Source organism: Arachis ipaensis, chromosome B6, assembly GCF_059453495.1.
Source record: "Arachis ipaensis isolate K30076 ecotype BB chromosome B6, ASM5945349v1, whole genome shotgun sequence".
Classification (NCBI taxonomy): domain Eukaryota; kingdom Viridiplantae; phylum Streptophyta; class Magnoliopsida; order Fabales; family Fabaceae; genus Arachis; species Arachis ipaensis.
In genome coordinates this window covers 93248652-93273481 of record NC_142441.1, presented here as the reverse complement: position 1 = coordinate 93273481, position 24830 = coordinate 93248652, and the positions used below count along the sequence as shown (strand labels likewise).

Sequence of the window (24830 nt, the reverse complement as noted above, 5' to 3'; positions counted from 1 at the left end):
GGTCACGTGCAGCTTTCCACGCATGCGCGCCATGTACGCGTGCGCGTCGGTGTGGATTTCCTAATCTGCGCGGATGCGTCCATCCTTGCGCGCCTGACGTGGCAGAAATTGGTGAGTTAAGAAATTATTATAAGAGATGCGTTGCAAGTATAGTCCTTAACCAACCAAAAATCCGCTTATCAATTTAGAAGGGGTTGTCACAAAATTAGAATTAAAATACTGGGAGTATGAATCCTAGGTCGTCTCCCAACGAGTTGCAGAAAGATGTGCTATTTTATTAATCAGATGTTTTCTAAAATGGGTTGAGTTGATAAACAGGAAATTAAATCAGAGAATTTATGTAAATTATATAAAAACCTTGATCGGGAGTAGATTAGTTGGAAGCCCTATCCTTGATGGAGTTCTCCCAAGATAAAAGTGATAATTGAAGGTTGTTCTACTTAGTTATCCTTTACTAGGTAGAGGAAAGTCAAGTAAGTTGGAAGGCAATTTCTATTCACAGGTCCTAATCCTCTCCCTTGGGAAGGACTAGTGTCAGTGACTAGAGGGCGATCCAACAATAAACCTAATTACAATTTTTCTCTTGAGCGTTCCAACTCAAGGTTCTCCCTTCAATCATCTCCCAATCAAGTTATAGAACTACTCGCTAATTATGAATGTAAACTTCACAAAATAAGGAAGAGAAATAAAGAGAGACATGATAAATAATAATCCAAAAGATCAATTGAAAAATAAAAATAGTTCTTGTATTAATAAATTCTAAAAATAATCCAAAAACAATTATGAACAGAATAAGGATATGAAAGAGTAAGTGACAAGTAAGGAAAAACAAACTAGAATGATGAAGTCTTGACGGGGGTAATAACTCTTCTCAATATCCCAATCCAAAAAGTAATAAATTCAAAATCCTAAGAACTATGAATGTGTAGAGAGAAAACCTAGAGGAGGAATAAAATCAGATCTAAAACTAAAATTATGCAGAATAAATGTTCTCCTTGGTCTCTGCATGTTTCCTGGCTCTAATCAACTTTTCTGGGCCGAAAACTGGGTTAAAACAGGGCCCAAAATCGCCCCTAGTGAATTCTGCAGATTCTGCAGATCGCACATGTCACGCGATTGCGTCATCCAGGCGTTCGCGTCATCCAGCGTTTTGCCTTGCCATGCTTGCGCGTCGTCCACGCATTCGCGTCACTTGTGCAGTTTCCAATCCATGCGTTCGCGTCAGGCATGCGAGCGCGTCACTGCAATTTCCTCTATTTCATGCGGTCGCGTGAGCCATGTGTCCGCGTCACTTCTCGCTGGTCATCTCCTCCATTTCTTGTGTTCCTTCCATTTTTGCAAGCCTCATTTCCAATCTCCAAGTCATTCATGCCCTATAAAGCCTGAAACACTTAACACACAGATCACGGCATCGAATAGAATAAAGGAAAATTAAAATATATAATTAAATGTCTCTAGGGAGCAGTTTTCAACCATGGAGTAATTTTGGGAAGGAATTGTAAATACATGCTAAATTAATGAATAAGTTGGTAAAGATTCGATAAAACCACACAATTAAACACAATATAAACCATAAATAATGGTTTATCAACCTCCCCACACTTAGACATTAGCATGTCCTCATGCTTAGTTGAAGGAAATAAAATAAATGAGCAGGAACATGTAAAACTCATGCAATGCAATGCAACCTATATATGTGAATGCAACTATGTGATTCTTGTCCACTTGGTTAAAAGTACAATCACAAATCAAATTCCACTAATTCAATTCTTATACAGTAACAACAGATAAAAATGCAAGAAGGTAGCTCATGAAAGTAGGGAACATAGAATTTAAGCATTTAACCCTCACTGATGATGTATGTACACTCTAATCTCTCTAGTGTATAGGGTAATCACTCTATCCTTCTCTAATCATGCTTTCTAATTTTTGTTTTTCTCCTAACCAATCAACAACATTTAATATACCAATGCAAACATCATGAGGTCTTTTCAAGGTTGTAATGGGGCCAAGGTAAGGGTAAGGGTACATATATGGCTAAGTAAGCTTATAAATTGAATCTTTAATTAACCCAAGCTTTCACCTAACACACATATATATATATTTTATATAATTCAAATTTCATACCTAGCTACCCAAAATTTCCCTTTCACATTCCTTACTCATGTATCAACTTTTATTTTAATTTTATCATATATGCATTGATCCTTGAATTTTAACTTAACATTTGGGTAATTTTGTCCCCTTATTTATTTATTGAATATATTTTTTTTTGGATTTTTTTAAAAAAATAAACACAGCTTATCAATGCAAGTAGAATTTTAATTTTTCTTTTATAGTTTCACATGAGTAGGTACCCAAATTCTCATTATATTATCATGACACATTCCCTTATTATCTTTTGTTCCCACAATCTTCCCATACTCAATTAACACACAATTTTACCTCAAGCTAACCAAAGATTCAATTGGGATATGATGCACGGAAACTTGTCTCTTAACAAATCTCCCTCGGCAAGTATACCGAATTGTCATCAAGTAAAAACTCACAATAGAGTGATGTCGAATCCCACAGGGATTGATTGGTCAACCAACCTTAATTGGAGGAATGTTCTAGTTGAGCTAAGCAGAATTTGGTTTGAGAGTTGCAAAAAATTAAATGGCGGGAAAGTAAATAGCAGAAAATGTAAATGCTGGAAATAAAGAGCTGAAAATAGATGACGGAAAATAAATTGCAGAATCTTAAATGGGAATGGGGAAGATGATCATAAAAGTAATTGGCAGAAATTAAAAAGAATGGGTAAGATCAGAAATGGGGAGTTCATTGGGCTTAGGAGATGTTGCATCCTCCGGATCAAGTTCATTTTCATCTCTTCCTCAATCAATGCATTCATTTATCTCTTTGGCAATCTTAAGTGATTGAATTCCAATTCCTTGTTAATTCAATCTCTCAAATCTTGATCAATAGCCAATTCCTTAGTCCAATCGCTCATAAGAAGAGATGAGGTATGGTTACTGATTATACCACATGTATTTCCAAATCAAAGTGTTGGTAGGATTATATGTCACTATATCCATCCAAACCCCAATTTGGTCCAACATAAGAAATCATTTCTAGCATGATCTCTTCATTCCTCTTCCAAGGTTCTGAAGAGATCCAAGTATGAATAGCTTCTTTTCTAAGATAACTACTCAATTGGATGAAGATTGAATGCTTTTTAGTAAAATCAAGAGAAAAGAAAGAAGAAGAATAATGAAAACTATTATTGATCCATCAAATTACAACAGAGCTCCCTAACCAAATGAAAGGGGTTTAGTTGCTCATAGCTCTGGGAATGGAAAACAAAGATGGAGAATACATTCTGAAAAGTTAAACTAGAAGTTGCAGAGAAAGTAAAAAATACAGAGAGTAATTCTGATAATGCCAAACGCTCCTTTCTAGTTCAAAGTTCTCCCTATTAATACTATTCTTCTGATCTTCTAGTTGCTTCTTCAAGTCTTGGATATGGGCCTTTGGATCTTGAGTTGAAGCAGTTATCTTCTTCAGTGGGCTTAGCTTTACTTGCAGAGAAAGTGTGCAGTAGGTATGGACTTTAGCTTGGGGCGTTAGTGGCGTTAACGTTAAGTGAAACTGTGGGGTCGAGAACGTTAGTGACAATCACCTTTTTCACTAATGTTCCTAACCCAAAAATGGTCCACGTTAACTTCAACGTTAGTGGCACTAACGTGACCACTAACGTTGCTTTTTGGCCCTTCGCAAACGTTACTGGAGTTCACCTTTTCCAATAACGTTGAGAGTACCCCTTTCTCCCTACGTTAGAGTTCACGTTAGTATAGTTAATGTGGCCTTTAACGTAGGCTTGCCAAATCTTCGAGAGCGTTAGTGACACTTACCTTTGTCACTAACGCTTCAAAACGCCCCTTCTTCCCACGTTAGAGTTCACGTTAACTAGGTTAACGTGACTTCTAACGTGGTATTGATAGCCATCTCCAACGTTAGTGACAAAGGTGAATATCACTAATGTTGGCTCATCATCCCTCTTCTCCACGTTAGCTTCCACGCTAATGTAATTAACGTGGCAACTAACGTGGCTCATAGTGGCTTAATCCAACGTTAGTGACAAAGGTGAGTGTCACTAACGTTGGTGATTCCTTGCTCCCTCCACGTTAGAGTCCATGTTAACTAGGTTAACGTGACTCTTAACGTGGCAAATATGAGCTTAGTCCAACGTTAGTGACAAAGGTGAGTGTCACTAACGTTGGCATTATCTTCCTCATCCACGTTAGAGTTCACGTTAACTGAGTTAACGTGACTCTTAACGTGGCCAGTTGCCACTTTGGAATGTTAGTGGCACTTACTTTTACCACTAACGTTGGAGTTCTACTTCTCTTCCACGTTAGCTTCCACGCTAACATAGTTAACGTGGCAACTAACGTGGGCTATGATGGCTCACGAAGGCGTTAATGGAAATCACTTTTCTCATTAACGTTACAAGCTAGCCTCTATTCCACGTTAGTGGTCACGTTAGCTAGACTAACGTGGCTACTAACGTGGTTCTTCCTTGCTTCCTTTGTCCTGAAATCAAGCAATAAAGTGCATCAAAGCTCTAATCCAAGTTATGAGACATGCATCATTCAATTTTTGTCATTTAATTCATGCATAATTCTCATGAAATCATATAAAATTCACAATATTTGCTTGAATCAAGATGTAAGTGATTATTTACCCAAAACTTGCTTATTTCCTAAGAAAGTGCATGAAACTACCCTAAAACCATAAAGAAAAGGTCAGTGAAACTGGCCAAAATGCCCTGGCATCACAACACCAAACTTAAAGCTTGCTTGTCCCTAAGCAAGTACTGGAACAAGAGAATGATGAATGAAATGACAAGATGAATGAATCATTCTTGTGGAAGTCATGTCCTTGGTTTTATAGGGTTTCATGCATAGCAACTTAGGTTCATTCCTTTACTGGCTTTCAGACCTTTATCATGCCTTGGAATACTCACTTGATGGCACCCTTTGAGACTGTTATTTATTGATCCCTTTGTCTTTCCAAGGTTTATTGCATCTTTAGGCTAAGTGTTCTGTGAGAGGGCGAATCTTTAAGATAAGTTTTCAGCCAACACTCCCGAACCAGTTGGTTCAAGGTGCTAGGTGTTGAAACACCCCTAAGGACTTACGATGTGTATTTTTGTGGAAAACTGAATTTTCCAAAACACATAAATCTAATCGGCAAGTGTACCGGGTTGCATCAAGTAATAATAACTCACATGAGTGAGGTCGATCCCACAGGGATTGATGGATCAAGCAACTTTAGTGGGTGATTAGTTTAGTCAAGCTAACATTTAAGTGAGATTGGGTGAAACTTAAAGCAACAAAATGTAAATGACAAGGAATTTAAAGTTGCAGAATGTAAATTGGCAAGTAACTTAAGGGGCAAGAAATGTAAATTGCAAGAATCTTAAATTGCAAGAAAAGTAAATTGCATGAAAAGTAAAGGGGCTGGGGTGCTGGAAATTAAATAGAGCAATATATCAGAATTCAAAACTCTTGCAGAAAGATTAAATTTCAGGAAAGTAAATTGGGAGCAATGTAAACAGAGAAGCAAAATTGCAGTGAATTAGAACTTAGAGCAATTGCAGAGGAATTTAAAATTGTGCAGGAAATATAAATGAGATTTGCAGTAGGCTTAAAGTAAATTGAATTGAGGAACCGAACAGAAAATGAAATGCAGCTCAATTGCAAAATCTAAATGAGAGGTTGAAGATCTCAGGAAATCAATGATACTAGAAAACAAGTCTAGATCTCAATTCCTTCCTTGATCCGCTAGCAAACAAGATGCAGGAAAATTAAAGATGAAAGCGATGAAACGAACTTTGATTCAAATCACAATTCACTTGAAAGTTTGCAGAAGAAGAAAACAGAGAGAATTCTCAAGGTGAGATTGAAACAGAATTTCTTCAATTCTCAACCCAAGATTTAAAACAAAAAGAAAAACTAAAGAGAGAGAGTTCTGTATTCCTAATGCTCCCTAGCGGAGCTCGCCCCCTCAATAAAATGAAACAGATGCCTATTTATAGGCATTTTTACAAAATGAAAATGAAATTCAAAATAAATTACAATTAAAATGAAATTTCTATTCTACTATCTCTTGTGCCTTTGAGTGGTGTCAATTGGGCCCTTGCTCTTGATGGAATTGGGTTGAAGATAGCCTCTGTTGATTGCTCTTGGAGTTGGAGAGAAAACCATTTGTGAACCGGGCCATGAACCAGAAAAGCTTGAGTAAAAGTTTGAGGTCAAACTTTTACTCAAACTTTTCATATCAGCTAACATTCCTTGCTGCCATCCACGTTTGAGCCAAAGTTTGAGGTCAAACTTTGAGCCAAACGTGGATCCCTTTTGTATGCTTCTTGGGGGCTACTTTGTCCTCTTGTCACGTTGCAAATTTTATGTCTAATATAGACTATTATATATGGTTAGAAAGCTCTGAATTTCAGCTTTCTATCCCACTTGGAATCACCTCAATTGGACATCTACAACTCAAGTTATGCTCCTTTGAAGAGGACAAGGTCGCTGGCTTTGGTGTGCAGCGTTTGAGGCGACGTTTGCCTCAAACGTGGTCGAAAACGCCAGATTTTGGAGACTCAAACACATTGTCCACCCCATACTATTATACATTGTTGGAAAGCCCTGAATGTCTACTATACAATTCCCTTGAAAGCGCATGATTTGGAGCTCTACAGCTCGAGTTATACTCCGTCGAAGGTGCAGAGGTCAGTTGGCCTCACTGCAGGTTGCCACCATGTTTGTTTATGCACATTGCGGGGCAGTTTTCTCCCTCAATTCTAGTGTCCACCATGCAATGCCATATATGCTTGGAAAGCTCTTGATTCCTACTTTCCATTGCTTTTTGAATCACCTCATTTGGAGCTCTGTAGCTCAAGTTATTCTTGTTGGAAGTATACCCCTTGTATGCCTTGTGGCGCCAACGTTTGCCAAAAAGCTTGAGGCAAACACTTTTTGGCAAACGTTGGCACAAGCTTTTTCTCCCCTGGGTATGTTGGTGTGGCGCCAACGTTTGAGCAAAAGTTTGACCTCAAACGTTGGCACAAGCTTTTTCCTCCAGGGTGTTGATTTTGTGATGCCAACGTTTGCCAAAAAGTTTGAGGCAAACGTTGGCTCAAGTTTTTTTCTCAAAAGTTTGAGCTAAAGTTTGAGGCAAACTTTGGCTCAAACTTTTTGTTCTCTCTTGCTCTTAACCATTCCTTCTTCCTTCAACCTTCTTCAAAACTTTTTTCACCTATCATCAATCAACCAAACACATCAAAGCTATGCTCAAAATCATGAGTTTGTTATTCTTTCATAATATATGACAATTATAGCATAAAATCTCATGAAATTGCACTAATTCATCCATGGTTGATTGAATCAAAGGAAACATGAAAATCTACCCAATTGGCTTGCTTATGGCTCAAGAAAGTGCATAAAACCTATTGAAAACAAATGAAAAAGTATAGAAAAATATGATATGTTGGCATGTCATCAACTTACTCCCTCAAGTCTCTCTCCCCCATACATGCACACCACAGGCACATGGTTTGTTATTTTCTTTCCTTGAGGTCTTGGTGTCCAGTACCTCTTTGGGTTACTAAATGTTCTGTAGCAAGGTTGCTCTTGATAGTAGATTTTCAGTTGATAATCCCGGGTTAGTTAACCCAAGTTACCAAGTGATGAAGCACTCCTAAAAACTTATTCATCCAAGCAGATCCTTGGTACAAGAACACCACAGACACATCCCTTAAGGTTCAAGCCCTTGGTACCTAGCCTTATTCTTTATTACCTTTCTTTCTTTTTCAACTCTTAGTGTTCTTTTTCTTTTTCTTACTGGGATCTTATTATTTAGCTAATTTCATGGGGTGTGTTTCAAGCATATAATTCATGACAGATAGTTGTCTTCCCACCTTGTTGGTGAACCAACTTAGCTAAGTGATTACTACACCACAGATTTAAGGACATACTCCACAAATTGAACTCCACTCTGGTCTTTCATAACATCTCTTTTTATTTAGCTTAGAAGGACAAACATACAATAAGTAAGATGCAGATAAAGATAGGTAACTTGAACCAGCACACATATAAAAAAGGCAAGAAAAATACTAAAGACATAATTGAAAATTCCTAAGCTACTATGGAAGTATGTTCTATTTCATACATGATTTTCCTTATTTAAAACTTGAAAATGATGGGATAATGAGGGAACTCCACCACCTTTTACTCATGGAATTGCTCATGCTCTCCCTCTTGTTTGTCCTCTTTGTGTCCACTTGTGCTTCCTTCCATTCGTGCCAGTCTAGCTTTTTTCCAATCCTCAAGTGCCTTCCTTACTGATTCATGACTCTTTTCTACCCTCTCTCTTCCTTCTCGCTCTAATTCATCCTTCACTTCTTCATAGCTTGTGATTCCCAGATGAAGTATAGGCTGTTGTCTGACTAAGTATCCGAGTCTGGCCTGAGTGTTCACATGATGTCCAGTCTGGTTCATGTAAACTCCTTCTGAAAACTCCCTGTATTCATCAAAGAGTTCTGCCTGTTCTAACTGTTTTCGATGCATTTCATGTATGTGTGCACCTTGATGTGCTTAGATGATGATTAGCTTTTGGATGGCCTCTTGTTGTTGATCCTACCTTTGTTCCAACCTGTGGAAGGATTCACCCCATTGTTTTCCTTGTTCCAGTTGCTGCTCCATCATCTGCTTTTGCCACTCCCCCTGTTGATTCGCCCATCTAGAAAGTGATTCTTCTTGGTGATTCATCATTTGTAGTTGGAGCTCCTTCTGTACCTCTTGATTCTCCCAATATTGCCTAGATAAGCCATCAATGGCTTCTTGTAATTGGTGCATGTTCAAGGTGGCTGCGGCTTGCTCCTCTGGGTTCTGCCCTTCCATAGCTTGATGGGCTACTCTCTTTCTTATCCTTCGTTGAGGTAGGGGAGAGGCAACAGCATGCATACGTGATGAGCGGATAATTTATACGCTTTTTGGCATTGTTTTTAGCATGTTTTTAGTAGGATCTAGTTACTTTTAGGGATGTTTTCATTAGTTTTTATGTTAAATTCACATTTCTGGACTTTACTATGAGTTTGTGTGTTTTTCTGTGATTTCAGGTATTTTCTGGCTGAAATTGAGGGACTTGAGCAGAAATCAGATTCAGAGGTTGAAAAAGGACTGCTGATGCTGTTGGATTCTGACCTCCCTGCACTCAAAGTGGATTTTCTGGAGCTACAAAACTCGAAATGGCGCGCTTCTAATTGCGTTGGAAAGTAGACATCCAGGGCTTTCCAGAAATATATAATAGTCCATATTTTGGCCAAGAATTGACGACGTAAACTGGCGTTCAACGCCAGCCTTCTGCCTAAATCTGGCTTCCAGCGCCAGAAAAGGATCCAAAACTAGAGTTGAACGCCCAAACTGGCACAGAAACTGGTGTTCAACTCCACAAATGGCCTCTGCACGTGCAACACTCAGGCTCAGCCCAAACACACACCAAGTGGGCCCAGGAAGCGGATTTATGCATCAATTACTTACTCATGTAAACCCTAGTAGCTAGTTTATTATAAATAGGACCTTTTACTAGTGTATTAGGCGTCTTTTTGGACCATCCTGGATTGTATTTTGATCCTGTGATCACGTTTTAAGGGGCTAGCCATCTCGGCCATGCCTGGACCTTCACTTATGTATTTTCATACGGTAGAGTTTCTACACTCCATAGATTAAGGTGTGGAGCTCTGCTGTTCCTCAAAGATTAATGCAAAGTACTACTGTTTTCTATTCAATACTTCTTATTTCGCTTCTAAGATATCCATTCGCACCCAAGAACGTGATGAAGGTGATGATTATGTGTGACGCTCATCATCCTTCTCCCTTATGAACGCGTGTCTGACAAACACTTCTGTTCTACATGAAATAAGCTAGAATGAGTATCTCTTAGATCTCCTAACCAGAATCTTCGTGGCATAAGCTAGAATGATGGCGGCATTCAAGAGAATCCGGAAAGTCTAAACCTTGTCTGTGGTATTTCGAGTAGGATTCAATGATTGAATGACTGTGACGAGCTCCTAACTCGCGATTGCAGGGCGTTAGTGACAGACGCAAAAGGATAGTAAATCCTATTCCAGCATGATCGAGAACTGACAGATGAATAGCCGTGCCGTGACAGGGTGCGTGAGCATATTATTCACTGAGAGGATAAGATGAAGCCATTGACAAGGGTGATGCCTCCAGACGATTAGCCGTGCCGTGACAGGGCATTGGATCATTTTCCCGTGAGATGACCGAAAGTAGCCGTTGACAGTGGTGATGTATCACATAAAGCCAGCCATGGAAAGGAGTAAGACTGACTGGGTGAAGATAGCAGGAAAGCAGAGGTTCAGAGGGACGAAAAGCATCTCCATTCGCTTATCTGAAATTCCTACCAACGAATTACATAAGTATCTCTATCCCTATTTTATTATATAATATTCGAAAACACCATTATCACTTTATATCTGCCTGACTGAGATTTGCAAGGTGACCATAGCTTGCTTCATACCAACAATCTCCGTGGGATTCGACCCTTACTCACGTAAGGTATTACTTGGACGACCCAGTGCACTTGCTGGTTAGTTGTATCGAAGTTGTGACAATCATGAATTAAGATCAGAGCACCAAGCTTTGGAGCCATTACCAGGATTTGTTCGAGCCTGGAGATCACAATTTCGTGCACCAAGTTTTTGGCGCCGTTGCCGGGGATTGTTCGAGTTTGGACAACTGACGGTTCATCTTGTTGCTCAAATTAGGTAATTTTCTTTTTATTTTATTTTCAAAAATCTTTCAAAAATATTTTCAAAAATCTCTCATATGTTTTCGAAAAAAATAAAAATATTTTCAAAAATTTTATTCAAGATTTTTAAGAATGAATTCTAGTGTTTCATGAAGCAAGTGAAGCCTGGCTGGCTGTAAAGCCATGTCTAAATTTATTTGGACTGAGGCTTGCAATTTGTTATCAAGAGCAAGCTAGTTGTTGCTAATCAACCTGCTGCTGATCCTCAATCACCTGCTGAAGCTTGGCTGGCCATTGGTCATGTCTAGTGTTTTGGACCGGAGCTTTCATTGAAAGCTTGGCTGGCTAGTGAGCCATGTCTAATTCCTGGACTGAAGCTTTAGACTAAGAATGCAAGATTCCTGGAATTCATATTAAAAATTTTGGAATTCTTATTTTTCTTTTTCATATAATTTTCAAAAAAAAAATTAGAAAATCATAAAAATCAAAAATATTTTTTTGTTTCTTGTTTGAGTCTTGAGTCATGTTATAAGTTTGGTGTCACTTGCATATGCATCTATCATTTTTCGAAAATATCATGCATTCATAGTGTTCTTCATGATCTTCAAGTTGTTCTTGGTAAGTCTTCTTGTTTGATCTTGATGATTTTTTGTTTTGTGTCTTTTCATGTTTTTCATATGCATTCTTGAATTCTTACTGCGTAAGCATTAAAGAATTCTGAGTTTGGTGTCTTGCATGTTTTCTTTGCATCAAAAATTTTTCAAAAATATGTTCTTGATGTTCATCTTGACATTCAAAGTGTTCTTGGTGTTCATCTTGACACTCATATCATTCATGCATGCATTCATTGTTTTGATCTAAAAATTTCATGCATTGCATAATTTTCATGTTTTTTCATAAAAATTTCAAAAATCAAAAAAAATATCTTTCCCTTTTCTCTCTCATCAAATTCGAAAATTGAGTTGACTTTTTCAAAAATTTAAAAAAAAAAAAAATCAAAGTTGTTTCTTATGAGTCAAATCAAATTTTCAATTTGAAAATCTTATCTTTTTCAAAATCTTTTTCAAAAATCAAATCTTTTTCAAAATTCTTAGTTATTTTCGAAAATTCTAAAAATATTTTTCAAAAATCTTTTTCTTATTTTTATACCAAATTTTCGAAAATAACATAATCAATTAATTTTTTGATTAAAAAATTTGAAGTTTGTTACTTACTTGTTAAGAAAGATTCAAACTTTAAGTTCTAGAATCATATCTTGTGATCTCTTATGAATCAAGTCATTAATTGAGATTTTAAAAATCAAATCTTTTTTCAAATTAGTTTCTAAAATATCTTCTTATCTTTTTCAAAAATATCTTTTCAAAATATCTTTGCTAACTTCCTAACTTCTTCTCTTTTCAAAATTTGTTTCAACTAACTAACTAACTTTTTGTTTGTTTTTTAACTTTTTCAAAACTACCTAACTAACTCTCTCTCTCTAGTTTTCGAAAATATCTTCCCTCTTTTTCAAAAATTTCTTTTTAATTAACTAATTATTTTTATTTTTATTTTTTATTTCAAAAATTTTCGAAAAAAAAAATACTAAACATTTTTCAAAAACTATTTTCAAAAATCACTAACTCTTTTTTAAAATAATTTTCGAAAATTTTCCCTCCCCCATCTTATTCTATTTATTCATTCATATCCTAACATCTCATCTCACATATCTAGCCTCCTCACAGTTGTGTTTCTTCCATTATATTACATTCTTTGTCTCCCCCTCTTCTTCTACTCACACAAGGATCCCTATACTGTGGTATAAAGGATCTCTATTATTATTATTATTATTTTTCTGTGCCTTCTTCTTTGTCATATGAACAGGAGCAAGGATAAGAACACTCTTGTGGAAGCAGATCCAGAACCTGAAAGGACTCTGAAGAGAAAATTAAGAGAAGCTAAAATACAACAATCCAGAGATAACCTTTCAGAAATTTTCGAACAGGAAAAGGAGATGGCAGCCGAAAATAATAATAATGTAAGGAAGATGCTTGGTGACTTTACTGCACCTAATTTCAATTTACATGGAAGAAGCATCTCCATTCCTGCCATTGGAGCAAACAACTTTGAGCTGAAACCTCAGTTAGTTTCTCTGATGCAGCAGAACTGCAAGTTTCATGGACTTCCATCTGAAGATCCTTTTCAGTTCTTAACTGAATTCTTGCAGATATGTGATAATGTTAAGACTAATGGAGTAGATCCTGAAGTCTACAGGCTCATGCTTTTCCCTTTTGCTGTAAGAGACAGAGCTAGATTATGGTTGGATTCTCAACCTAAAGACAGCCTGAACTCTTGGGATAAGCTGGTCACGGCTTTCTTAGCCAAGTACTCTCCTCCTCAAAAGCTGAGCAAGCTTAGAGCTGATGTTCAAACTTTCAGGCAGAAAGAAGGTGAATCCCTCTATGAAGCTTGGGAAAGATACAAACAGTTGACCAAAAAGTGTCCTTCTGACATGCTTTCAGAATGGACCATCCTGGATATATTCTATGATGGTTTATCTGAGCTATCAAAGATGTCACTGGACACTTCTGCAGGTGGATCCATTCACCTAAAGAAAACGACTGCAGAAGCTCAAGAACTCATTGACATGGTTGCTAATAACCAGTTCATGTACACTTCTGAAAGGAATCCTGTGAGTAATGGGACGCCTATGAAGAAGGGAGATCTTGAAGTTGATACTCTGAATGCCATATTGGCTCAGAACAAAATATTGACTCAGCAAGTCAATATGATCTCTCAGAGTCTGCATGGAATGCAAGCTGCATCCAACAGTACTCAAGAGGCATCTTCTGAAGAAGAAACCTATGATCCTGAGAACCCTGCAATAGCAGAGGTAAATTATTTAGGTGAACCTTATGGAAACACCTATAACTCAACATGGAGAAATCATCCAAATTTCTCATGGAAGGATCAAAAGCCCCAACAAGGCTTTAATAATGGTGGAAGAAACAGGTTTAGCAACAGCAAGCCTTTTCCATCATCAACTCAGCAACAGACAGAGAACTCTGAACAAAATGCTTCTAATTTAGCAAATCTAGTCTCTGATCTATCTAAGGCCACTGTAAGTTTCATGAATGAAACAAGGTCTTCCATTAGAAATCTGGAAGCACAAGTGGGCCAGCTGAGTAAAAGGATCACTGAAATCCCTCCTAGTACTCTCCCAAGCAATACAGAAGAGAATCCAAAAGGAGAGTGCAAGGCCATTGACATAAGCGCCATGGCCGAACCTGTGAGGAGAGGAGAGGACCTGAATCCCAAGGAGGAAGACCTCCTGGGACGTCCAGTGATCAATAAGGAGCTTCCCTCTGAGGAACCAAAGGACTCTGAGGCTCATCTAGAGACCATAGAGATTCCATTGAACCTCCTTATGCCCTTCATGAGCTCTGATGAGTATTCCTCTTCTGAAGAGAATGAGGATGTTACTGAAGAGCAAACTGCCAAGTTTCTTGGTGCAATCATGAAGCTGAATGCCAAATTATTTGGCATTAATACTTGGGAAGTTGAACCTCCCTTGTTCATCAATGAACTAAGTGATCTGGATCAACTGACATTGCCTCAGAAGAGACAGGATCCTGGAAAGTTCATAATACCCTGCACCATAGGCACCATGATCTTTAAGGCTCTGTGTGACCTTGGTTCAGGAATAAACCTCATGCCCCTCTCTGTAATAGAGAAACTGGGAATCTATGGGGTGCAAGCTGCTAAAATCTCATTAGAGATGGCAGACAGCTCAAGAAAACAGGCATATGGACAAGTAGAGGACGTGTTAGTAAAGGTTGAAGGCCTTTACATCCCTGCTGATTTCATAGTCCTGGATGCTGGAAAGGAAGAGGATGAATCCATCATCCTAGGAAGACCTTTCCTGGCCACAGCAAGAGCTGTGATTGATGTTGACAGAGGTGAAATATTCCTTCAATGGAATGAGAACTCCCTTGTGTTTAAAACTCAAGGATCTCCCTCTGCAACCATGGAGAGGAAGCAGAAAAAGCTTCTCTCCAAGCAGAGTCAACCAGAGCCCCCACAGTCAAACTCTAAGTTTGGTGTTGGGAGGCCACAACCAAACTCTAAGTTTGGTGTTGAACTCCCATATCCAAACTCTAAGTTTGGTGTTGGAGAGTTTCAACAAAGCTCTGCACATCTGTGAGGCTCCATGAGAGCCCACTGTCAAGCTATTGACATTAAAGAAGCGCTTGTTGGGAGGCAACCCAATGTTTATCTAATTCTTATTTTTATTGTTTTTCATGTTTTCTTAGGTTCATGATCATGTGGAGTCACAAAATAAATATAAAAATTGAAAACGGAATCAAAAACAGCAGAAGAAAAATCACACCCTGGAGGAGCATCTGTCTGGCGTTCAGCGCCAGAACAGAGCATGGTTCTAGCGCTGAACGCCCAAAATGGGCAGCTTCTGGGCGCTGAACGCCAGAACAGGCATGGTTCTGGCGTTCAATGCCAGAAATGGCACACAAATGGGCGTTGAACGCCCAAAATGGCCACCAACCTGGCGCTGAACGCCCAGAGTTGGGTACAAAGGCATTTTTATATGCCTAATGGGTGCAGGGATGTAATTCCTTGAACACCTCAGGATCTGTGGACCCCACAGGATCCACTCAGGATCTATGGACCCCATAGGATCCACTCAGGATCTGTGGACCCCACAGGATCCCCACCTACCTCCACTCACTTCTTCTCACCACTCCCTTTCACACAACCCCATAAACACTCTTCCCTAAAAACCCCTCACCAATCACCTCAATCTCTCTTCCCCACTAAACCTTCACCACTCACATCCACCCACTCTTCCCAATAAACCTACCTCATAAACTCCACCTACCTTCAAAATTCAAAACCAATTTCCCACCCAAACCCACCCATATGGCCGAACCTTAACCCCCCCTCCATCCCCTATATAAAGACCTCCATTCTTCACCAAATTCACACAACACAACCCCTCTATACCCTTCTTGGCCGAACCACATCACCCTCTCCCTCTCCTCTATTTCTTCTTCTTCTTCATCTATTTTTTTGTTTTTCCATTACCATTGATGGCACCCAAGACCGGAGAATCCTCTAAAAGAGGGAAAGGGAAGACAAAAGCTTCCACATCCGAGTCATGGGAGATGGAAAGGTTCATCTCCAAAGCCCATCAAGACCACTTCTATGATGTTGTGGCCAAGAAGAAGGTGATCCCTGAGGTCCCTTTTAAACTCAAAAGAAATGAGTATCCGGAGATCCGACATGAAATTCAAAGAAGAGGTTGGGAAGTTCTAACAAATCCCATCCAACAAGTCGGCATCCTAATGGTTCAAGAGTTCTATGCCAATGCATGGATCACCAAGAACCATGATCAAAGTAAGAACCCGGATCCAAAGAACTATGTTACAATGGTTCGGGGGAAATACTTAGATTTTAGTCTGGAGAATGTGAGGTTGGCGTTCAACTTGCCATACATGGAAGAGAACGCACGCCCCTACACAAGGAGAGTCAACTTTGATCAATGGTTGGACCAAGTCCTTATGGACATATGTGTAGAAGGAGCTCAATGGAAGATTGACTCCAAAGGTAAGCCGGTTCAACTAAGAAGATTGGACCTCAAGCCTATAGCTAGAGGATGGTTGGAGTTTATTCAATGCTCAATCATTCCCACTAGCAACCGGTCTGAAGTTACTATAGACCGGGCCATCATGATCCATAGCATCATGATTGGAGAAGAGGTGGAAGTTCATGAGATTATACCTCAAGAACTCTACAAGGTGGCTGACAAGTCCTCCACCATGGCAAGGTTAGCCTTTCCTCACCTCATTTGCCACCTATGCAATTCAGCTGGAATTGACATAGAGGGAGATATCCTCATTAAAGAGGACAAGCCCATCACTAAGAAAAAGATGGAGCAAGCAAGAGAGCCCAATCATGGAGCTCAAGAGGCGCAAGAAGCTCATTTCCATGAGATCCCGGAGATGCCTCAAATGCACTTTCCTCCACAAAATTATTGGGAGCAAATCAACACCTCCCTAGGAGAATTGAGTTCCAATATGGGACAACTAAGGGTGGAACATCAAGAGCACTCCATCATGCTTCATGAAATAAGAGAAGATCAAAAAGCAATGAGGGAGGAGCAACAAAGACAAGGAAGAGACATAGAAGAGCTCAAGGACATCATTGGTTCCTCAAGAAGGAAACGCCACCATCACTAAGGTGGATTCATTCCTTGTTCTTGCTTTCTCTGTTTTTCGTTTTCTGTAATATGTGCTTATCTATGTTTGTGCTTTCATTACATGATCATTAGTAGTTAGTAACTTTGTCTTAAAGATATGAATGTCCTATGAATCCATCACCTCTCTTAAATGAAAAATGTTTTAATTCAAAAGAACAAGAAGTACATGAGTTTCGAATTTATCCTTGAACTTAGTTTAATTATATTGATGTGGTGACAATGCTTCTTGTTTTCTGAATGTATGCTTGAACAGTGCATATGTCTTTTGAAGTTGTTGTTTAAGAATGTTAAATATGTTGGCTCTTGAAAGAATGATGACTAGGAGACATGTTATTTGATAATCTGAAAAATCATAAAAATGATTCTTGAAGCAAGAAAAAGCAGCAAAGAACAAAGCTTGCAGGAAAAAAAAAGAAAAAAAAAAGAAAAAAATAGGCGAAAAAAAAAAAAAGAAAAAGCAAGCAGAAAAAGCCATTAACCCTTAAAACCAAAAGGAAAGGGCAAATAAAAAGGATCCCAAGGCTTTGAGCATCAGTGGATAGGAGGGCCTAAAGGAATAAAATCCTGGTCTAAGCGGCTAAACCAAGCTGTCCCTAACCATGTGCTTGTGGCGTGTAAGTGTCAAGTGAAAACTTGAGACTGAGCGGTTAAAGTCAAGGTCCCAAGCAAAAACAAAGAGTGTGCTTAAGAACCCTGGACACCTCTAATTGGGGACTCTAGCAAAGCTGAGTCACAATTTGAAAAGGTTCACCCAATTATGTGTCTGTGGCATTTATGTATCCGGTGGTAATACTGGAAAACAAAGTGCTTAGGGCCACGGTCAAGACTCATAAAGAAGCTGTGTTCAAGAATCATCATACTGAACTAGGAGAGTCAATAACACTATTCGAAATCTGAAGTTCCTATAGATGCCAATCATTCTGAACTTCAATGGATAAAGTGAGATGCCAAAACTATTCAAGAGGCAAAAAGCTATAAGTCCCGCTCATATGATTGAAGCTCTGTTTCATTGATAGTTTGGAATTTATAGTATATTCTCTTCTTTTTATCCTATTTGATTTTCAGTTGCTTGGGGACAAGCAACAATTTAAGTTTGGTGTTGTGATGAGCGGATAATTTATACGCTTTTTGGCATTGTTTTTAGCATGTTTTTAGTAGGATCTAGTTACTTTTAGGGATGTTTTCATTAGTTTTTATGTTAAATTCACATTTCTGGACTTTACTATGAGTTTGTGTGTTTTTCTGTGATTTCAGGTATTTTCTGGCTGAAATTGAGGGACTTGAGCAGAAATCAGATTCAGAGGTTGAAAAAGGACTGCTGATGCGGTTGGATTCTGACCTCCCTGCACTCAAAGTAGATTTTCTGGAGCTACAGAACTCGAAATGGCGCGCTTCCAATTGCGTTGGAAAGTAGACATCCAGGGCTTTCCAGAAATATATAATAGTCCATACTTTGGCCAAGAATTGACGACGTAAACTGGTGTTCAACGCCAGCCTTCTGCCCAAATCTGGCGTCCAGCGCCAGAAAAGGATCCAAAACCAGAGTTGAACGCCCAAACTGGCACAGAAACTGGCGTTCAACTCCACAAATGGCCTCTGCACGTGCAACACTCAGGCTCAGCCCAAACACACACCAAGTGGGCCCAGGAAGCGGATTTATGCATCAATTACTTACTCATGTAAACCCTAGTAGCTAGTTTATTATAAATAGGACCTTTTACTAGTGTATTAGGCGTCTTTTTGGACCATCCTGGATTGTATTTTGATCCTGTGATCACGTTTTAGGGGGCTGGCCATCTCAGCCATGCCTGGACCTTCACTTATGTATTTTCATACGGTAGAGTTTCTACACTCCATAGATTAAGGTATGGAGCTCTGCTATTCCTCAAAGATTAATGCAAAGTACTACTGTTTTCTATTCAATCCTTCTTATTTCGCTTCTAAGATATCCATTCGCACCCAAGAACGTGATGAAGGTGATGATTATGTGTGACGCTCATCATCCTTCTCCCTTATGAACGCGTGTCTGACAAACACTTCTGTTCTACATGAAATAAGCTAGAATGAGTATCTCTTAGATCTCCTAACCAGAATCTTCGTGGTGTAAGCTAGAATGATGGCGGCATTCAAGAGAATCCGGAAAGTCTAAACCTTGTCTGTGGTATTCCGAGTAGGATTCAATGATTGAATGACTGTGACGAGCTCCTAACTCGCGATTGCAGGGCGTTAGTGACAGACGCAAAAGGATAGTAAATCCTATTCCAGCATGATCGAGAACCGACAGATGAATAGCCGTGCCGTGACAGGGTGCGTGAGCATATTATTCACTGAGAGGATAAGATGAAGCCATTGACAAGGGTGATGCCTCCAGACGATTAGCCCTGCCGTGACAGGGCATTGGATCATTTTCCCGTGAGATGACCGAAAGTAGCCGTTGACAGTGGTGATGTATCACATAAAGCCAGCCATGGAAAGGAGTAAGACTGACTGGGTGAAGATAGCAGGAAAGCAGAGGTTCAGAGGGACGAAAAGCATCTCCATTCGCTTATCTGAAATTCCTACCAACGAATTACATAAGTATCTCTATCCATATTTTATTATATAATATTCGAAAACACCATTAATACTTTATATCTGCCTGACTGAGATTTGCAAGGTGACCATAGCTTGCTTCATACCAACAATCTCCGTGGGATTCGACCCTTACTCACGTAAGGTATTACTTGGACGACCCAGTGCACTTGCTGGTTAGTTGCATCGAAGTTGTGACAATCATGAATTAAGATCAGAGCACCAAGCTTTGGAGCCATTACCAGGATTTGTTCAAGCCTGGAGATCACAATTTCATGCACCAATACGCCGGACAGTAATTGGGATACCAACTTTTATCCATTCGGGGTTTTCGTCTTTGAACACCACTCCAGCCTTGTCACACAGGCAGAAAATGGTGCTGGGGTAGCCTAACCTTCCTCCAGAATCACTTTTCTCAGCCATCTTCCTAATGCCTTGGGCTATGAGTTCATGCACCTTAATCTCTCCCCCTTTAAGTATATATTGCACCATTGTTGCTCTCTTAAGATTCACCTCTGAATTGTTTCCGGTAGTGAGGATGGATCTCCTTATAATTTCGAACCACCCCTTTGCTTCAGGGGTGAGATCACCTCTTTTGATAACTTTGGGCTTTCCATTGGAATCTTTCACCCAGTCCGCTCCTTGTACGCAGATATCTTTCACAATCTGGTCATAATTAGGACTATCATCTATTCGAGATTGATAGCTCTCTTCTTCAAATGGTATGGTTCATAGCTTCAACACCCTCATGATGCTCATGGGACTAAAATCCACCGTTACTCCTCTCACAAAGCTTATATAAGATTTTTCTTTCCTATCATACCTCACTGCATTTGCGTAGAACTCTCTTACGAATGTTGCATTTATTCTCGCGGTGACTGGATCAGTGAGGAGCTCCCATCTTCTTTTTTCTACCTTCTCTGTGATTTCAGGGCACTCAGTTTTCTTGACTTGAAAGCCTAGCTCATATATGATCTCCTTATCAGCCATCCATTCAAATTGAAGTGCATGGTGAAAGGTTCTAAACTTTTTTTCATCAAAAGGGCGTTGCTCCATAGGCTCCTTCCCCTTTCTTCTTTTAGAGCTTGATGATGCCATGAGTGAGAGTTGATGTGTGAAAGTGTTGAGGGGTTGTGGCTAAATGGTGGAATTCGGTTGGGTTTGGATAGGGTGAGATGAAGGAATTCGGTTGGGTTCCGAAGGTGTGAAGTATAAAGAATGGGAATTGGAATGTGAAAGGGAGTATAGACTAGGAATCACTTATATAGGAAAGTGATGAGTGAATGAAAGGTGTGGATTGATGGGGTGATCGTGTAATGGACGGATGGGGTTTAGCAATGGATGAGCACAAGGATCATCAACTTTATGATGGGGTTGGTTCAGTTTCCAAGCTTGTTCTTCTTCCAATGTTGCATGGCAACAATTCCCAATGCAATCCCCTTGGAGACACGTGTATAGTCCTCTCTTTTTGTGGTGGCCAAATCATCCTTCAATTCCCATCAATTCTCCTACAAAATAAAAGAAATATGATTAATAAAATTGTGGAAAGTGGCGGCAAAATTAAAAAGAAGAAGAAAAGAGTAACTATTTTTTAAATTTTTTTTTGTTTCTAGTTACTAATTGCTATTCATGAGTGCAAACCAACTAACCAACTAAATGTCCATGTATGCAACATTGGTGACACCAAACTTAGTTTGTGGCACTGTGGTGTAAGAAGATTTGTTCAAGGTGCTAAGAGTGACATGCTATGAGTTGCATTCATGTTCTCTTAGTATGCCTTGAACACCAAACTTGTTCTTCACTATATGTTGCATTCAAGGATATGTCAAAGTTGATTTGAATTTCATGAACCTTGCTTTATTAACTACTTTAAAAGCATGTAAAACATGGGTTGCCTCCCATGAAGCGCTTCTTTAGCGTCACTAGCTTGACGTTCTGCCTTTTGTCAGGGTGGCTGGTAGTGCTTCAGATCTTCTCCTCTTGCAGTAAACCTATATCCATTGGCTTCATCAAGGATCTCTACATGTTATATGGAGAGAACTTTGTTGATGGTGAAAACCTTGGGTAGTTGAGATGGGATGGTGGGGAGATGAGGTGGGATATTTGGGAAGTAAGCTGAGATCACTTTATCCCCTGGAGAGAAATCTTCTGTAGGGATCTTCTTGTTACTCCATCTCCTTGGTGCCTTCTTCTTTGTTTCTTTTGCTGTTATCCTGCTCTTTGTGGTCTCTTCTCCTAGGGAGATTTTGTTGCTGGTCTCATATGATTCTAGTGGTTTTGGCTCCACTTGAGTTTCCTTTAGCTGTGACACCTTCTGGCTGTTTTGCTTATCAACCAAGGGGATTCCCAGGTGTACATTTTGTGCTTCAGTGCTTGTTTCTTCCACCAGTGCTTTGTTGTGATTTTCCCTTGGTTCCTTGTTTTCCTGGTATGCTTCTTGTGAGGGTTTGAAGACATTGAATGCGAGTTGTTCATCATGTATCCTCAGTATTAGCTCTCCTCGCTCCATATCTATGAGTGCTCTGGCTGTAGCTAGGAACGGTCTTCCCAATATGATTGGGTGGATGGCACTCTCTTCCATTTCCAATATGACAAAATCTGTGGAGAGGAAATAGTTTTCCACTTTTACCAACAAATTTTCAACCACTCCTACTGCTTGTTTTTGAGTTTTGTCAGCTAGCCTGATGACTACGTCTGTGGGCATTAGCTCATTGATCTGCAGCTTCTTCATTAGAGATAGAGGCATTAAGTTGATGCTTGCCCCTAGGTCACAGAGTCCCTTATCAATCAGTATTTCTCCTATGGCACATGGGATGTGAAAACTCCCTGGGTCCTTCCTTTTTGTGGGCAACTCTATTTGAATGAGAGCACTGCACTCCTTATTCATCACTATTGTTTGTCCTCCCTTGAGTGAGCTTTTTCTAGTTAGCAGCTCCTTTATATACTTAATGTATGAGGGCATTTGTTGGAGGGCCTTGATGAATGGTATGTTTACATGGAGAGATGCAAACATGTTAAGAAACCTTGAGTATATTCTCTTCTCTACACCACCATTGAGTATTTGGGAAAAGGGTGCATAGAGTCTCAGCAGCTCCTTCTGTGTGATTGTGGTTTCTTGATGATTCTCTTCCTATTTTCCTTCTGATGTATCTTCAGGTTGTTCTAATGGTTTATTCAGCTCTTCCTCAGTCTCCTTATCACTTATAGCAACCATCTTGCAATCTTCCCATCTGACCTTCTTTGCTTCACCTCTTGGATTTTTCTCTGTGTCACTTGGGAAGCTATCAGTAGGTTCGGGGATCTTCTCAGAAAGGTATCCCACTTGAAACTCCAGCCTCTTGATGGTGTCTCCCTGGTTCTTGATATTGGCTCGCACCTCCTCCTTGAACACCTTGTTATCTTGGATTTCCTTACATATGCCTTCAAGTAGAGTCTCAATCCTTGATAGTCTTTCTTTCGATGATGGAGAGTTGAGATTGGAAAGATGAGAAGGGCCATTTTGACTTTGGTATGGATGTTGAGAGGTGTTGTTAGGTGGGTGTTGATATGACCTCTGTGTGGAGTGTTGGTGAGCTGCGTTGTTGTTGGGGTTGTGGCATCTCTGATCTTGGCCTTGATCCTGTTGGTTTCCCCACCGAAAGTTTGGGTGGTTCCTCCAACCGGGATTATATATTTTGGAGTATAGGTCATGGTGCTGCCTAGGTGAATTTCCAACGTAGTTAGCTTGTTCCTGATCACCCTCTGCTTCTTCATTCACTCCTTCTTGAGCTGCTGCTGAGGTGGTAATTTCTGCCACTTAATTCCTCTCCGTCTTTTTGGTAAGGTCAGCCAACTGCTTGGTAATAAGCTTGTTTTGAGCTAGCAGTGCATCCACATTGTTCAGCTCCATCACTCCTCTAGTGTTGCCTCTTTTAGAAGCATAAAAGTAGTCATTCTCTGCTACAGTTTCAATGACATCTATGGCTTCTTCAATGGTCTTCTTCTTGTTCAGAGATCCCCCGGATGAGTGGTCTACTGCCTTCTTTGATTCATAGAAAGGCCTTCATAGAAAATGTGCAATTGCACCCATTCATTGAACATATCTGGCGGACATCTTCTTGTCAGGTCCTTAAACCTCTCCCATGCTTCATATAGAGTCTCACCATCTTGCTGCCTGAAGCTTTGTACCTCAGCTCTCAACCTGTTGATTCGTTGAGGAGGATAGAATTTGTTCACCACGTCTTCCCAGGTTGCTAAACTCTCCTTTGGAAAGGATTCCAGCCATTTAGATGCTTTATCCTTGAGTGAGAAGGGAAACAGAAGTAGTCTATAGGTGTCAGGGTGAACACCATTAGACTTCACAGTATTGCATATCCTCAGGAAGGTGGTTAAATGTTGATTGGGGTCTTCTTGGACACTTCCTCCGAATGAACAATTGTTTTGAACAAGGGTGATAAGCTGTGGCTTTAGTTCAAAGTTGTTGGCATGTATGGTTGGCCTTTGGATGCTACTTCCACAGTTTTCTGGATTTGGGTTGATGTAAGAACCCAGAACTCTTCTCTCTTGTCCAGCCTGATGCGCTGGACCTTCTCTGCCATGGTTGTGAGCCTCTTCTTCATGATGGTTCTCCATATTCTCATCCATGTCTGGTTCAAAGTACTCCTCCTCTTCCTCAACACCAACTACTCTCTTCCCTCTTGTTTCCTTCCTTAATCTAAGGAAGGTCCTCTCAGATTCAGAATCAAAAGAAGTTAAAGCCCTGCTTCTTCTACCTGTCATACACCCAATAAGGCACAAGCAAGAAAGATAGATGCAGACAATATTTTCTACAGAAATGCTGTTAGTGTGAGTGATGCAATATATCAAACAGTTAGTGGGTCAGTGAACCAAATATTAAAATAAAATGCAGGTAACACCACTAATGGGTGAAAGGTAAAGGGAAAGAAAAAACTAAAACTAAAAGTAAATTACTCAGATGAAACTAAATCAAACAAAAGGAAAAATGCTCAATCTAGTTATCCACCAATTTAATCATTGTTGATACAAAATCAATCCCCGGCAACGGCGCCATAAACTTGATGCACGGAAACTTGTCTCTTAACAAATCTCCCTCGGCAAGTATACCGAATTGTCGTCAAGTAAAAACTCACAATAGAGTGAGGTCGAATCCCACAGGGATTGATTGGTCAAGCAACTTTAATTGGAGGAATGT

The 24830-nt window shown here is 39.6% G+C and overlaps 2 non-coding genes across 2 annotated transcripts; one reads left to right on the top strand and one right to left on the bottom strand.

Annotated features, from left to right (window-relative positions):
* Nucleotides 1-13204: 13204 nt before the first annotated feature.
* Nucleotides 13205-13312, bottom strand: LOC148561803 (small nucleolar RNA R71). Its single transcript, XR_015887487.1, has one exon. It is a non-coding gene; the product is annotated as a small nucleolar RNA R71 (small nucleolar RNA).
* A 10402-nt stretch (nucleotides 13313-23714) lies between these two features.
* Nucleotides 23715-23821, top strand: LOC148561802 (small nucleolar RNA R71). The gene has a single exon (XR_015886878.1). It is a non-coding gene; the product is annotated as a small nucleolar RNA R71 (small nucleolar RNA).
* Nucleotides 23822-24830: the final 1009 nt, after the last annotated feature.